Source organism: Phocoena phocoena, chromosome 3 (assembly GCF_963924675.1).
Source record: "Phocoena phocoena chromosome 3, mPhoPho1.1, whole genome shotgun sequence".
Taxonomy (NCBI): Eukaryota; Metazoa; Chordata; class Mammalia; order Artiodactyla; family Phocoenidae; genus Phocoena; species Phocoena phocoena.
Genome location: NC_089221.1, coordinates 115,714,123 through 115,721,208, shown reverse-complemented (window position 1 = coordinate 115,721,208; position 7,086 = coordinate 115,714,123).

Here is a 7,086-nt window from a genome sequence, read left to right as displayed (position 1 = left end):
ACTTCCACAACTGTGTTGAATAATAGCATTGAGAGTGGGCAACCTTGTCTTGTTCCTGATCTTAGTGGAAATGGTTTCAGTTTTTCACCATTGAGAATGATGTTGGCTGTGGGTTTGTCATATACGGCCTTTATTATGTTGAGGTAAGTTCCTTCTATACCTGCTTTCTGGAGAGTTTTTATCATAAAGGGTGTTGAATTTTGTCAAAAGCTTTTTCTGCATCTATTGAGATTATCATGTGGTTTTTATCCTTCAGTTTGTTAATATGGTGTATCCATTGATTGATTTGCATATATGGAAGAATCCTTGCATTCCTGGGCTAAACCCCACTTAATCATGGTGTATGATCCTTTAATGTGTTGCTGGATTCTGTTTGATAGTATTTTGTTGAGGATTTTTGCATCTATGTTCATCAGTGATATTGGCCTGTAGTTTTCTTTTTTTGTGACATCTTTGTCTGGTTTTGGTATCAGGATGATGGTGGCCTCATAGAATGAGTTTGGGAGTGTTTCTCCCTCTGCTATATTTTGGAAGAGTTTGAGAAGGGTAGGTGTTAGCTCTTCTCTAAATGTTTGATAGTATTTGCCTGTGAATCCATCTGGTCCTGGGCTTTTGTTTGTTGGAAGATTTTTAATCACAGTCTCAATTTCAGTGCTTGTGATTGGTCTGTTTATATTTTCTATTTCTTCCTGGTTCAGTCTTGGAAGGTTGTACTTTTCTAAGAATTTGTCCATTTCTTCCAGGTTGTCCATTTTATTGGCATATAGTTGCTTGTAGTAATCTCTCATGATTATTTATATTTCTGCAGTGTCAGTTGTTACTTCTTTTTCATTTCTAATTCTGTTGATTTGAGTCTTCTCCCATTTTTTCTGGATGAGCCTGGCTAGTGGTTTATCAGTTTTGTTTATCTTCTCCAAGAACCAGCTTTTAGTTTTATTGATCCTTGCTTTCGTTTCCTTCATTTCTTTTTCATTTATTTCTGATCTGATCTTTATAATTTCTTTCCTTCTGCTAACTTTGGGTTTTCTTCTGTTCTTCTTTCTCTAATGCATTAGGTGTAAGGCTAGGTTTTTTATTTGAGATTTTTCTTGTTTCTTGAGGTAGTATTGTATTGCTATAAACTTCCCTCTTAGAACTGCTTTTGCTGCATTCCATAGGTTTTGGGCCGTTGCATTTTCATTGTCATTTGTTTCTAGGTATTTTATGATTTCCTCTTTGATTTCTTCAGTGATCTCTTGGTTATTTAGTAGTGTATTGTTTAGCCTCCATGTGTTTATGTTTTTTACAGTTTTTTTTTTTACTGTAATTGATATCTAGTCTCATAGCATTGTGATTCAAAAAGATACTTGATACAATTTCAGTTTTCTTAAATTTACCAAGGCTTGATTTGTGACCCAAGATATGATCTATCCTGGAGAATCTTCCATGAGCACTTGAGAAGAAAGTGTATTCTGTTTTTGGATGGAATGTCCTATAAATATCAATTAAGTCCATCCTGTTTAATGTGTCATTTAAAGCTTGTGTTTCCTTATTTATTGTCATTTTGGTTGATCTGTCCATTGGTGAAAGTGGGATGTTAAAGTCCCCTACTATTATCGTATTACTGTCGATTTCCCCTTTTATGGCTGTTAGCATTTGCCTTATGTATTGAAGTGCTCCTATGTTGGGTGCATAAAGATGTACAATTGTTACATCTTCTTGGATTGATCTGTTGATCATTATGTAGTGTCCTGCTTTGTCTTTTGTAATAGTCTTTATTTTAAAGTCTATTTTGTCTGATATGAGAATTGCTACTTCAGCTTTCTGTTGATTTCCATTTTCATGGAATATCTTTTTCCATCCCCTCACTTTCAGTCTGTATGTGTCTCTAGGTCTGAAGTGGGTCTCTTGTAGACAGCATATATACAGGTCTGGCTTTTGTATCCATTCCGCCAGTCTGTGTCTTTTGGTTGGAGCATTTAATCCATTTGCATTTAAGGTAGTTATCGATATGTATGTTCCTATTACCATTTTCTTAATTGTTTTAGGTTTGTTATTGTAGGTCTTTTCTTTCTCTTGTGTTTCCTGCCTAGAGAAGTTCCTTTAGCATTTGTTGTAAACCTGGTTTGGTGGTGCTGAATTCTCTTAGTTTTTGCTTGTCTGTAAAGGTTTTAATTTCTCTGTTGAATCTGAATGAGATCCTTGCTGGGTAGAGTAATCTTGTTTGTAGGTTTTTCCCTTTCATCACTTTAAATATGTCCTGCCAGTCCCTTCTGGCTTGCAGAGTTTCTGCTGAAAGATCAGCTGTTAACCTAATGGGGATTCCCTTGTATGTTATTTGTTGTTTTTCCCTTGCTGCTTGTAATATTTTTTCTTTGTATTTAATTTTTGATAGCTTGATTAATATGTGTCTTGGCTTGTTTCTTCTTGGATTTATCCTGTATGGGAGTCTCTGTGATTCCTGGACTTGATTGACTATTTTCTTTCCCATATTAGGGAAGTTTTCAACTATAATCTCTTTAAATATTTTCTCAGTCCCTTTCTTTTTCTCTTCCTCTGGGACCCCTATAATTCGAATGTTGATGAGACATTCGAATGTTGGAGAGACCCAGAGGTCTCTGAGACTGTCCTCAATTCTTTTCATTCTTTTTTCTTTATTCTGCTCTGCGGCAGTTATTTCCCCGTTTTTATCTTCCATTTTTTATCTTCCAGGTGACTTTTCCGTTCTTCTGCCTCAGTTATTCTGCTATTGATTCCCTCTAGAGAATTTTAAATTTCATTTATTGTGTTGTTCATCACTGTTTGTTTGCTCTTTAGTTCTTCTAGGTCCTTGTTAAATGTTTCTTGTATTTTCTCCATTCTATTTCCAAGATTTTGTATCATCTTTGCTATCATTACTCTGAATTCTTTTTCAGGTAGACTGCCTATTTCCTCTTCATTTGTTTGGTGTGGTGGGTTTTTACCTTTCTCCTTCATCTACTGTGTATTTCTCTGTCTTCTCATTTTGCTGAACTTACTGTGTTTGGTGTCTCCTTTTCACAGGCTGCAGGTTCGTAGTTCCCATTGTTTTTGGTGTCTGCCCCCAGTGGCTATGGTTGTTTCAGTGGGTTATGTAGGCTTCCTGGTGGAGGGGACTGGTGCCTGTGTTGTGGTGGATGAGGCTGGATTGTGTCTTTCTGGTGGGCAGGACTGAGTCCAGTGGTGTGTTTTGGGGTGTTTGTGAACTTATCATGATTTTAGGCAGCCTCTCTGCTAATGGGTGGGGTTGTACTCCTGTCTTGCTAGTTGTTTGGCATGGGGGGTCCAGCACGGTAGTTTGCTTGTCATCGAGTGGAGCTGGGTCTTAGTGTTGAGACGGAGATCTCTGGGAGGGCTCTCACCGATTGAGTTTACGTCGGGCCTGGGGGTCTCTGTGATCCAGTGTCCTGAACTTGGCTCTCCCACCTCCGAGGGTCAGGCCTGATACCCAGCTGGGGCAGCAAGACCCTGTCAGCCACATGGCTCAGAAGAAAAGGGAGAAAAGGGAGAAAAAAAAGGAAAGAAAGAAAATAAAATAATTATATTTTTATTTTAAAGAAAATTATAAAGAATTATAGAATTATAAAAATTATAAATAAATTAGAATATAAAGAAATTATAAAGAAATAAGAATAGAGCAACCAAATCAAGAAACACTAATCCACTCATCCAACATTATCATCCACTAATGATAACAAGTGCCAGAAACTAAACTAAGATAAACATATAAATCAGAAACTAGTCAGTTGCATACAGCAAACCCCAAGTCTACAGTTGCTCCCAAAATCCACCTCCTCAATTTGGGATGATTTGTTGTCTATCCAGGTATTCCACAGATGCAGGGTACATCAAGTTGATTGTGGAGATTTAATCCGCTGCTCCGAAGGCTGCACAGAGAAATTTCCCTTTCTCTTCTGTGTTCACACAGCTCTCGGGGTTCAGCTTTGGATTTGGCCCTGCCTCTTTGTATAGGTTGCCCTCTGGCTTCTGTTGTTCACCCAGACAGGAGAGGGTTAAAGGAGCAGCTGATTAGGGGGCTGTGGCTCACTCAGGCCAGGGGGAGGGAGGGGTATGGAATGCAGGGCGAGCCTGTGGTGGCAGAGGCCAGGGTGATGTTGCACCAGCCGGAGGTGCTCCATGTGTTCTCCTGGGGAAGCTGTCCCTGGATCATGGGACCCTGGCAGTGGCGGACTGCACAGGCTCCCAGGAGGAGAGGTGTAGAAGTGACCTGTGGTTACACACAGGCTTCTTGGTGGCTATAGCAGTAGCATTAGCATTTCATGCCCATCTCTGGGGTCCACGCTGATAGCTGCAGCTCGTGCCCGTTTCTGAAGCTTGTTCAGGCAGTGCTCTGAATCCCCTCTCCTTCCTCACCACTAAACAATGGTCTTTTGCCTCTTAGGCAGTTCCAGAATTTTTCCCTGACTCCCTCCCGGCTAGCCGTGGTGCACTAGCCCCTTCAGGCCGTGTTCATGCCGCCAACCCCAGTCCTCTCCCTGGGATCCGACCTCCGATGCCCGAGCCTCAGCTCCCAGCCCCGACCCGTCCTGGCGGGTGAGCAGACAAGCCTCTTGGGCTGGTGAGTGCTGGTCGGCACTGATCCTCTGTGCGGGAATCTCTCCGCTTTGCCCTCTGCACCCCTGTTGCTGTGCTCTTCTCCGTGGCTCCAGAGCTTCCCACCCCCTCGCCACCCCCTCCGTCTCTGCCCGCAAAGGGGCTTCCTAGTGTGTGGAAACCTTTCCTCCTTCACAGCTCCCTCCCAGAGGTGCAGGTCCCATCCCTATTCTTTTGTCTCTGTTTTTTCTTTTGCCCTTCAGGTCCGTGGGGATTTTCTTGCCTTTGGGGAAGTCTGAGATCTTCTGCCAGCATTCAGTAGGTGTTCTGTAGGAGTTGTTCCACGTGTAGTAGATGTATTTTTGATATATTTGTGGAGAGGAAGGTGATCTCCACGTCTTACTCCTCTGCCCTCTTGAAGGTCCCCCCTCTTCTTATTCTTTTTTTCTTTTTGGGACTTAGAAGAAGTTTGGATTCACCCTTAGGGTGTAGGGTGAAAGAGTTGTAGATGTATGTTTCAGAAGGAGAAGGAGGAAGAAGGGATAAACTGAGAGATCTATACAATCTGTTCATCATCCCTGTTGGTATTATGCTATGTGCACAAGTTTTCCCACATCCACCTCTTGGCCTAGCTGCAGAGTCCTTCCCCTGAGAAGGCCGTGAGTGGTGACTGAGCAGAAGAAAACTGGCCTGGAAGCTTTGACACTTAAATTCATGGTCAGCTGAATTTCCAGTGACTCTGGCCCTGGTGTTCACAGAATTGCTTTGAAGGCTCACTATAGAAGAATAAAGCAGCTCATCCAGCTCCATTTCATGTGAAGTTTCTGGGTGAATTTGAGAATCCTCAATCATTAATCACTAAAGTCAGCTCAGGTAGAGAATAAATATTGTCATAATGCAATTTATCCAAAAATAAAACAGAAGTCAGTGGTCAAACTGCTCAGTTTAGTTCTGCCACTGACGAGCTTTGTGGGAGATAACAAGTCACTTTCCTTCTCTGAGCTTCATTCCTCCCTATAAGCAGTTCCAACCCTGGTGTTCTAAAGTTCTGAGATGAGGGAGTATAGAAGAATGTTCCCAATTTGGGAGTTGAGGATTCAAGGAGGAGAGAGGGAAGAGAGTTAATTCTGATCCATGCTTTACCGTTTGGTTCCTGGCACTGTCAGAGGTTGCCCTTGTTTTCTCCCCTTCTGCATAGGATGGTGACAGTGCAGTAGGTTCATGAAATTGCTTTAAAGCTTCCTTCCTGGAGGCTGTAAGTACCTTCAGAACCTGGTTTCATTTGTCTCTGCCTCTCTTGTGCCTGGCATGGTTCTTGCCACAAAGTAGATGCTTAATAAATGTTTGCTGACAAAAAATGGAATGAATACTTTGCGTCCTTTAAAAATTTTTTTACAGCTTTATTGAGGTATATTAACATACAATAAACTGCACATATTTAAAGTGTGCAATTTGATAAGTTTTGACATGCTCCATGCCCATGAAGGCATTACCACATTCAAGATAATTAATATATCCGTCACCCCCCAAAGTTTTCTCATGTCTCTACATGTAGAACCTCCCTTTTACCCTCTATCTTCAAACAACCACTGATTTGTTCTCTGTCAGTGTAGTTTACTTTGCATTCTCTAGAATTTTATATAAATGGCATGCAGTATGTACTCTTTTGGGGGGAGGGTGTAACTTCTTTCACTCATTGTAATTATTTTGAGATCCATCCATATTGTAACCTGTATCAATTGTTCGTTCTTCTTTATTGCCACATAGTATCCATTATATAAATATACCGTGTTTGTTCATTCATCTGTTGATGGACATTGGATTGTTTCTGATTTTTGGTTATTACACGTAAAACTGCTATGAACATTCACATATAAATCTTTGCATGGGCGTATGCTTTTATTTCTATTAGGTGAACATCTAGGAGTGGAATGGCTGCATCAAATGGTAGTTGTCTGTTTAACTTCTAAGTGGTTGTACCATTTTAGATCCCACCAACAGCTTATGAGGGGTTCAATTCCTCTGTATCCCTACCATCTCTTTGTGTGTGTCACTCTTTTCAATTTTAGCCATTCTGACAGATATGTAGTGTTAGTATCATGTGGTTTTCATTTCAATTTCCCTAATGACTAATGAGCATTAGCATCTTTTCATGTGCTTATTTGCCATCTATATATCTTCTTTGGTGAAATGTCTCTTTAGTTTTTTTGCCCATTTAAAAAAATTGGGTTGTTTGTTCTCTTGTTATTGAATTTTGAGAGTTCTTTATATATTTTGGACAGAAAGTCTTATATCAGATATGTGCTTTGCAAATATTTTCTCCCAGTTTGTCTTGTCTTTTCATTCTCTTACCAGTGTCTTTCAAGAACATAAGTGTTAAATTTTGATGAAGTCTAGCTTATCAATTTGTTCTTTAAAGGAACATGTTTTTGGTGTTGTATCTAAGAAATCTGTGTCTAACTCAAGTTCTTAATTTTTTCCCCTATGTTTTCTTCTATAAGTTTTATAACTTGGTTTTTTTTTTTTTTTTTTTGC